Below are 9,238 nucleotides of genomic sequence, written 5' to 3'. Positions count from 1 at the left end.
CATTTTTTTGTCAATCTGACCAAAAAAAAAAAAAAGTAGGTATAATTTTGATTCCTTCATACTGGACGGCTACTGTGTTGGCTGTTGTCATTTATTTATTTGACAACCTAAGGGAAAAAGAGGTCCGTGCCCCTGGCTTAATGGGTACTGCATGCTTTAAAAAGTCTTACGGCACACCGGTTGAAAATGGCTGCTGCAGATTTAAAATCAGTTTCCAAGTTGTTGAATTTCAATGTTCCTTACCCCCTCCTGGCCGGTACCCCCATGTGGGGACTGGGGGTGCATGCTGAGGGTCCTGGCACCCCCCAAGGCAGGGCTCCACCCGGACTGGAGTTTCCCAAAGAGTGGTCCTCCCCCGCCACCCCGGAAAACAGCCTCACCTCCCTTCCTGTCGTCGTCACCCCATGAAGAATTTTAAAATGCTTAATCCAGCCGGAACCTCTTCTCTCTCAGACCTCAAACCATGATCGGAATCACCTGTGTTGAATTTCTGATTCAAGGTCTAGGTATCCCAGGCCCCACACAAACAAGCCTCTCCCACTCCCAGGTGTTAGGGAAGGCATCGCAGCGGAGGTGCCTTGTGGTCGCGGAGCCTTGCCGGAGGCCTTCTTCCCGGGGCTTCGGCTTTGGGGCAAGGGGCTCTGCGGGGCAAGGAATCCTGGCCTGGGTTCCAGAGGGGTGGTGGTTTTGCTCGTATTAGAGTGTCTTGCCTTCTTCCTGGTGACTCTCTTCAATGATAGCTACCCCGCCCCAAGTCTGGGGGATACTGGACCGGCTGGAGGAGATACCACCGTGGCCAGCACAGTTGAGCCGATAGCTAAGACCCATATTGGAAGTCTGCTATCCATGACAGGTTGTGTGTGACTGCCTTGGGGATCCTACCAGGTCACCTGCTAGTCAAAAGGACCTAGCAGACCCCATGGGAAGCACCACCATTCCTGTTCCGCCCAGCCACAGGCTGCAGACCCACTGCTGGCTTGTGCGTGAGTCAGAGGCCTGTCACTGGCCCCAGCCCCTTTCACTGTCTTCTTTGAGCCAATTCTAGGGGTGGGGAGTGACCAGGCTAGGGCTCAGGAAGACTTTCAGGATCGACGAGGTAACTAAGTTCTAGGGACTCTAGCACAAGGGGCTGTTTTCCCTGTGGTGTTTCTGGGCTGTAAGAACAACCCCGTCCCATCGAGGGGTGGCAGTGGATGGCTGGCTGGAATTGCCTGAGCTCTCTATACCCTGATGTCAGGATATCAGTGGAAGAAATTTCACCTCTTGTGGTGAAATGAGTCCTGCTCTGGGTTTGCCCAGGAGAAGAGCTCAGGCCAGGCTCCTGGTGGTAAGAAAAAGAGGTCACCCCTGGGGAATCCGGGACTGCAGACTTGCTCACGTGGATATTGGAGAATTCGTAGCGTCTCTGGCCAGGTGCTGGCATTCCAGGACACGAGCCAGGCCCGAGCGCTCGGTCTCCCTGACAGAGCACTGATCTGTGCCATCTCCCAACAAGGACTTACTTCCTTGGGGGAGAGATCATCTTTGTAGGGAAGACCTCCCTACAGGAGTTGATTTGTGGTTTTTTTAAACATTTTCTTCTCTTGCTACTGGGAAGAGAAGTTCTTTGGTGACTCCTCTCTGCTTTTGGAGATTGTCAAAGCATCTTCATCGACCTTCTGAAACAGTAGCCTTGTCTGAAGCCAAGTCACGCTTGGGGACCAGCCGGGCTTCGAGGGGAATGCCAAAGACGAACCCGGGAGTCCTCCTGTGACTCTTCAGCAGAAATGAGGCAACAGAGAGGGCACATCCCCAGCGACCTGCCGCTCGCTCGGGACAGGGAAGCAGCAGTCCCTCTGCTGGTAAGAGAGGCAAGTAGGTAGCCCAAGCTCTGCAAGGTGCTCTGGAGAGAGATGTAAACCGAGGCGCACACTTTTGCTGTCTCGAATCTTACATTCCTTTGCTTTGTAGGGTCGCTGCCTAACCCTAGAGTCCTAGGGTTGGAGGAACCTTGGCATTCATCTGACTCCTCGCTTTGCAGAATAGATCAAACGGGGAGGTATGGATGACCCTGCTCACTGCCCTTGCCAACCCATCATGGAGGAGGAGCCTCCTAGACGCCCCGGGGAAGTGTCAGGAATTCCCAGAAACACAAACAGAAACACCATCCCCGACCTGGGTGTCGGGATGTCTCAGTCACTCTGGCATGGCAAAGCAGAGGTCAGGGCCAAGTTCTTGTATGATTCAAGACGGGCTGGCTGGTTTCTCCCGTGTTAATGACTCTGGGATCTATAACTGATACGTTGTCTCTTACCTTATTCTGCCCTCCCCCCATTGATTTTGAATTAATTAGAACTATTTGAGCTGTTATTTCTTGCGCTTATTTATTTTAGAGAGGATTCTTTAGGAGATAATCAGGGTGGTAGGCATGGATCTTTTGAAACCTGCGAGAAATACGAGGACCAAAGTTGACTGATTTGCCCTAGCCTCTTGGAATGTGGGGAAGCAATGTTCGCTCTTCTTTCTTGCATCTCGGTGTATGGACGATGTTCCTCACCTGTCATGCTAGGGGGAGTTGCTGAGGTGCCCAGGGGCCTCATCAGCATACCCCTCCCAGCTGCTCCCAGGGGTTGAGTTGCCAGCAGACCGATAGCCCATTTGAGGGTGGCCATGGGGGCACATTCTTGCTGAAGAACTCACAGACCGATAGGATGTCCCGCTAGGCTTGGCTTTAGGATAATCCGAGGATGGGTGTAGGGAGAAGGGGTGGGGGGGGGTGAATACAGGGTAATCAGTGAGGGGATGTGAGCGTTCATTCAAATACTCTTTCTACTGTTGCATATTTTGAAAATGTCCAAAATAAAACGTTTAAAAAACGAAGCGAAACACAGCCCAAGCCAATAGCAGGCCCCATTCGGTGGATTTTATCCTCGTTTGCAGAGGGGCAGGAACAGTGGGAGGGGTGGGTGTGGGGGACACGTTCCCAGACCTGTATGAAGCCCAGGATGGTACCGAACCTGTGGATACTGTGTTTCTTCTGTACGTACATACCTATGAGAAGGTTTAGTTTATGCAATGAGCACAGTAAGAGATTAGCTATAACACATAATAAAATATAGAACAGTTATAACAATATACTGCAATAAAAGTTAGGCAGTTGTGCTGTCTCTCTGAAAATGTCTGATAACCGAGCTGATTCCTGGGAAGGCTACTGAGTGACTAATGGGTGGGTAGCTAGACAGCGTGGACATGCTGGACAGAGGGACGCTTCACCTGCCCAGTGGGATGGAGCCGGACAGTGTGAGATGTTGTCATGCGACTCAGAAAAGCGCACAACGTAAAAGTGATGAGTTGGTTATTCCCGGAATTTTTCATTTAATATTTTTAGACTACCACTGACCACGGGTAACTGAAACTGAAAAGTGTGAGCATGGATAAAGGTGGGCTATTGTAATAAAGAATTTGACTGGCCTTCATCCCTGGTTCCCAGAGGGGAGATTCTAAATTCTTGGCCTTTACCCCAGTAAGAGGAGTGCTTTGTTCTTCACGAGCCCCTGGGACCACAGGGGAGTTTATGCTAGGACGTGCTGTGACCCAGAGTGGGGGCTGATCATCAGAAAGACGCACCATGAGCTTAGAGGCTGGGGACTCGGAGCGAGTGTAAGCGCCGTGACGTGAGGGGCTGGAGATGGATTCAATCAGTTGGGATTTCATAATGCGACTCTGAAAAAATCCTCTGGACCCTAAAACTCCGTTGAACACAGTAATGTGCCAGGAGGGAGATGCCCCCTTAGTCCACGGGTGGGGGCACAGAAGCTCTGCATTTGGGTCCCTTTGAGACTGCACTCTGTATGTCTGCATTTGGCTGTTCTTCATTTGTATCTTTTACAAGAAAACCTAAGTGTGCTTTTCTGAGCTTTGTGAAGTCATGTGCTGTAGACTGGAAGTTTGTGTTTGCCCAAAATTTCTATGTTGAAACCTAAGCCCCACGGTGACGGTATTGGAGGTGATTAGGTCATGTGGATGGAGCCCTCATGAATGGGATTAGTGCCATTACAGAAGACCCCACCGAGCTCCTTTATCTCTGTGGCTGTATGAGGACCCAAGAAGACGGCTCCTCACCAGGCATTGCGTCTGCCAGCACTTGGATCTTGGAATTCCAGCCTTCAGGACTGTGAGAAATAAATGTCTGTTGTTTAAGCCATCCAGTTTATGGTGTGTTTGTCATAGCCACCCAGACTAGGAAATCGTGGGAACCTTCTGGATTTGTAGCCCGTCAGCTGAGTGTGGGTGGCCCAGGACCACTGACGTGCTGCTGGCTGGTGTTTGAAGACAGTCCTGTTGGGACCATGTTCTGTAGCCGGTAGAGCCGGATTGACACCAGGTGGTTAGCCCCAGACTTGTGTGACCACCAGAAGGTGTCAGAATAGAGGTGGTGGAACTTACCACCTTTGAATAAGCCCTTCTTGATGCACCTTTAAAAACAAAACACTTCTTCAAAGGAGCTTCCCAGGTATTTTCTCTGGTGTCACATTTCCCCGGTGTGAAGTGTTGAGTTTGGTTCTCTATCACGCCGACCCCCTTGCAGTTTTTTCTTCCTCACTGTCACTGTGCCCACAAACGTACTCAATTTATCAGTTACAGGCTTCTCCTCCCATTCAGAGACACCCCTCCAGTGGTCCCAGAACACTTCCCTTCCAGTGAAAAGTTCAGGACAGGAGCTTGGGACTCCAGTAAAAGTGCAGCAAAGCCGCGAGTGCACGTGTCTGTCTGCGGGGCTCATTTTCAAGTCACTTGTGTTCTTAACCCGCTCACTGATCCTGGATTCTCCTGTGTTTCTTTCTTTTCTTTTTTTTCCAGTTGCCAGGAGGTTGGGAAACGCCACTGCAACTGGGATAATTGACCCTGGAGCGGTAGTTCACCTGCGTTTTACTGTGGGATGTTCCTAATGCGTAAACCATAAGCAGGCTCTAAAAAGGGCCGGTCTAGGAATGAGGGGAATGGAGGGGTGGAAATATCACCAGAAAGGCTCGTTGGAAGGGGGGTCATTTGGGTGAAAGTGCCTCGTGACCAGTGGTTTCCCCTGCCTGTCTTTTGTGACAAGATTTTCTCTTCCTAACAACTGTTTCCTCTCAGAAGGTCAAGCATTTGAGTTTTTAACTTTTTACCATATGCTCCTGAATTTTCTTGATTGAAGACATATAGACGGCCTGCCTCCTCCTGGTTGGTGTTGAAGGGTTCCTGACGGAGTGTGCCTAGGCTCTCCTGCTGGGGAGCCCCTGCGCCCTTCCCTTAGAAGTTTGCTGAGGGGCTGGTGCCTCGGCGGGGGTGTGCCACATGCCACCATGCTTCTAGTACCTCCAGCTGCTGTGCTCACTTGGGCTGACCGTGTCTAACGGGAGTCCACCAGGCTCATTGGCTTCCGGAGTCCTGGAGCCTAGATATTTGAATCTCATGCTAGATTTCTGTGGGGTCCCCACGACTTGAGTTGGTGGGAAGACACGATGTGGTGTGATTCTAGATCTCTCAGGTGAGTGACTGCAGGAATCTTCCAGAAGGGGTGTGTCCGATGGAATGGGAATATAGGGTTTGAGAACCTGCTTCACTGCTAAGCTCTCAATCCGCGTCACACATTTCTGCCAGGGACTCGTGATGCACCGTCAGTACATCAATTCAGTTTATTAAAGCATCCTGGAAGGCCCCTTTTGTACTCCTCTCACCTACCTGTCTTTTCCGCAAGGGTCCCATGGCCTTGAAGGTTCCCATTCCAACTAAGTAAGCCTTTTCAGAGGTGTCTCCCTGACAGAGAGATCTTGCTCTTCTTGCCCCTTGGCCCAGGGCTGACCTTCACTGGACCCCTGGTCCCTGGCAGCAGTACCACTGTGCCCACACTCAAGCCAGTCCTTCATCCAGTGTCACACGCACAAAGCACGTCTTAGCCCGATGAGCATGGTTTGTTTTGGTAAAGCCAGCCAGACCTTTGGGGCTCCCCTCCATCAATGACGGCATCTCCCATCTACCAAGAGCGAACCCATCTGGTGGAAGTTGTGACTTCTCACCCAGCCCTGACACCAGTTCCTCCAGGTCGGTCTTGCCCAGGCCAGTCCTGCTCCTGGGGCCAGGAGCCCAGTGGACAGATGACCATGGTTCTGAAATCTTGTCAGACTCCGAAGTATTTGCCTGCCACCAGGATCCACTCCTTGCTGGCTGGATTGGCCCACTCTGGGACCGGACCTCAATGTTTCAGAACCCTTGATGGCAGGAAGCAGAATCAAGGCATTCTAAAATCACCTGAAATACATGTCCAACAGCTAAGAGTGGAATCATGAAATTTTTCTCTGGGCAGATCCTTTCCTTGACTGGGGCCGACGAGCCTGGGTGAACTTGGATTATTGATGAAATAATCCAAGTGCAAACACTTCAGACTGGATTGCTCAGTGGTTATCAAACATGTAGGCATAGATTTTAGTCCATTATTTATGTTTTAATGTCCAAAGGGTCAGTGCTGATGTCCCTTCTTTCATTTCTGATATTAGTAATTTTTATTCCTTCACATAGTTCTTCTGTTCCTTTCTCTCTTTCTTCTCCTGGTATTCCCGTTACGAGTATGTTATATCTCTTATAGCTGTCCCATAGTTCTTGGGTATTCTGTGAAAAATACCTTGGTTATTTTTTTCCTGTCTTTGTTCTCTTTGCTTTCAGTTTTGGGGGAGTCTATTGATAAATCCTCTAGTGCAGAGATTTTTTTTTCCCTTTAGCCATGTCTAGTCTACTAATAAGTCCATCAAAGCCATTCCTTATGTCTGTTATAGTATATTTAGTTTCTAGCATTCCTTTCTAGTTCTTTCTTTAGATTTCCATTTCTGTGCTTGCCTTGCCATTAGAGCCCTTAGCGTAATAATCATAGTTTTAAACTTCCAGTCTGCTAATTCCAACTTTCCCTGCCATGTCTGGTTGTGGTGCTCACTCTGTCTCTTCCTGTTGTGTTTGTTGCCTTTTGGTCTGCCTTGTCATTTTTCTTGCTAGTGGGACATGATGTATACTGGGCGGAAGTGACTGCTGTCAGTGGGCCTTTGATAATGTGGTAGGGAGGTGGGGGGGAGGGGGAGTGTTCTATAGCCCTGTGACGAGGTCTCAGTCTCCTAGTGGCCCTGTGCGTCTGGAATGTGACCTTCACAAGTGTTTCTCAGTGTTCTTCCTCCCCTCCCCCAGGTGGGGCAGGAGGGCTAGAGTGGGCTGGAATGGGGTATTTCCTCTCCCCCAGGTCCCTCAGGCTCTGATTAAACCCCAGCGGAGCTGGGCTCTGGTTAACTAGTTTCTCCTGCAAGCAGGCCTTGTTAAGAACGGAGTGCTCTGGGATATTTCAAGTGGGTTCTTTTCCCTCCCCTGCGAGAAGCTTGAGGGGTTTTCCTCCGATATTTACCGTGGGAAGCCTGGGAAGCTCTTGGAGGTAAATTGCATAATACGGTGGGGGTCCCCCAGCCTGGCTCCCCCACACTGAGCCTCAGCCCTGCGTCCAGCACACTTCAGGGGCTCCTACTCTGGCCCTGGCTGCAGGGATGGTATCAACTCTCATCTCCGGTGAGTCTGCCCTGGGAAGCCGAGATTCCCTGTATTTGTCCGTCTGTTTCTTCAACCTCGGGAGCAGCCGTTTGCCCTGTGTCTTCCTCTCTCTTACAAATGCAAGAAGAGTTGCTGATTTTTCAGTCTGTTCAGCCTTTTACTTATTGTTAGTGTTACCAGTTGGGGCCTAGCCCAGAGCCGGTCTGCCTCAGGCCGGCCTGTGTGCGGGTTCTTGACTGCGCAGAAAAGATTTCCCCACGCAAGTCCAGGTGATTGGGAGAGTGTGCTAATGAAAGCTGGGGCCAGTGAGGCCCAGGAAGGGCTTCCCATAGAAGCAGCAGCAGGGAGCCCGGGCGGAATCGCCCCGGCTTTCTAAAAACGTTCTGGGAAAGTGAGCCAAGGCAGGGCTGCTGTCAGGTCGCTGGAAAGTCAGAGAAGAGGCGGGGCCTGGAGACAGGTTGGGGGGTTAGCCCGGGATGAGCTGCCTCCGCCCACTGCTCCCCTGGTGGCCAGTCTGTGGGGTCCCTTAGAGCTTAGGAGAAAGGCAGTCATAAATTTATGCCCCAAAAGGGGCCTGGGCTGCTCCAGAGCAAGGTGGCCTTGGTCTTTGTTTTGAGGGATTTTATCTCTTCTTGGGGGAGAGGCATACGGGAGGGTTTCAGCGGAATATTTATCAGCTTTGCAGATTCGTCTTTCAACGTGTTGATTGGTCAAAGGAGTTTGAGATTCTCCTCTGGTTGGCTGTGCTGTACCACTTTTATCTGAGTCTGCCTGACTCTAATCAGGTTTTTGTTACTTGTTCCCCTGACTTAATCCGTCCTTGCGTTTGGCTGGCACGGATGGCATTAATTGGGTCTCTGTCCTCTCTCTCCTTGACCAGGGTGAGTTAAACTATTTATTCTCTGGTCAGAGAGGAGAGGTATAAGCCATTTTTTCTCAAGTGTCCTTGTTTAGGGAAGATAAGGTCCTTGCGATCCACCAGCTGGCTGTAAAGTGCTCGAATTGATTGGCCTTGTTTAATCACCTGGTCTCAGTTTCCCCATTCCACTGGCCCAGGAGTTTTCCCAGCGTCTTCCTGTCCTGCCTCGTGAGGATGGAGTGGCAACTTGAGAGCTTCTTATACACTCGACTGGCAACTGATTATGGTTTCGTTTTCATTCAGTTCAAAATACTTGTAGTTTCCCTTATTTCTATTTTGAGCCATTGGTTATTTACTTTACTTTTCAATTACAGTTTACATCCAATATTATGTTGTATTGGCTTCAGGTGTACAGCCTAGTGGTTAGACAATTATGTATCAATAATTTACGAAGTGATTCCCCCTGCTAATTTTAGCGCCCACCTGGCCCCACACATAGTTATTGCAATGTTATGGACTGTATTCCCTCTGCTGTACTTTCTGTCCCCACAGCATCAGTTATTTTAGAAGTGTTGTTCGGTTTTCACATATTTTGGAGCTTTCCAGATACCTTTCTGTTATTGGTTTTAAGTTTAATTCCATTGTGGTCGGAAAATATACTTTGCATGGTTTGAATCGTTTTAAATTTATCAAATTTTGTTTTAAGACTCAGAATGTGGTCTAGCTTGGAGAAATATTATACGTGCTCTTGAAAGAAATGTAGATGCTGCTGTTACTGGGTGAGTGTGATATACATGTGGACTGGTCAAGTTGGTTGATACTATTGTTCAAAGCTTT

Source organism: Saccopteryx leptura, chromosome 2, assembly GCF_036850995.1.
Source record: "Saccopteryx leptura isolate mSacLep1 chromosome 2, mSacLep1_pri_phased_curated, whole genome shotgun sequence".
NCBI lineage: Eukaryota > Metazoa > Chordata > Mammalia > Chiroptera > Emballonuridae > Saccopteryx > Saccopteryx leptura.
This window is presented reverse-complemented; position numbering follows the sequence as displayed.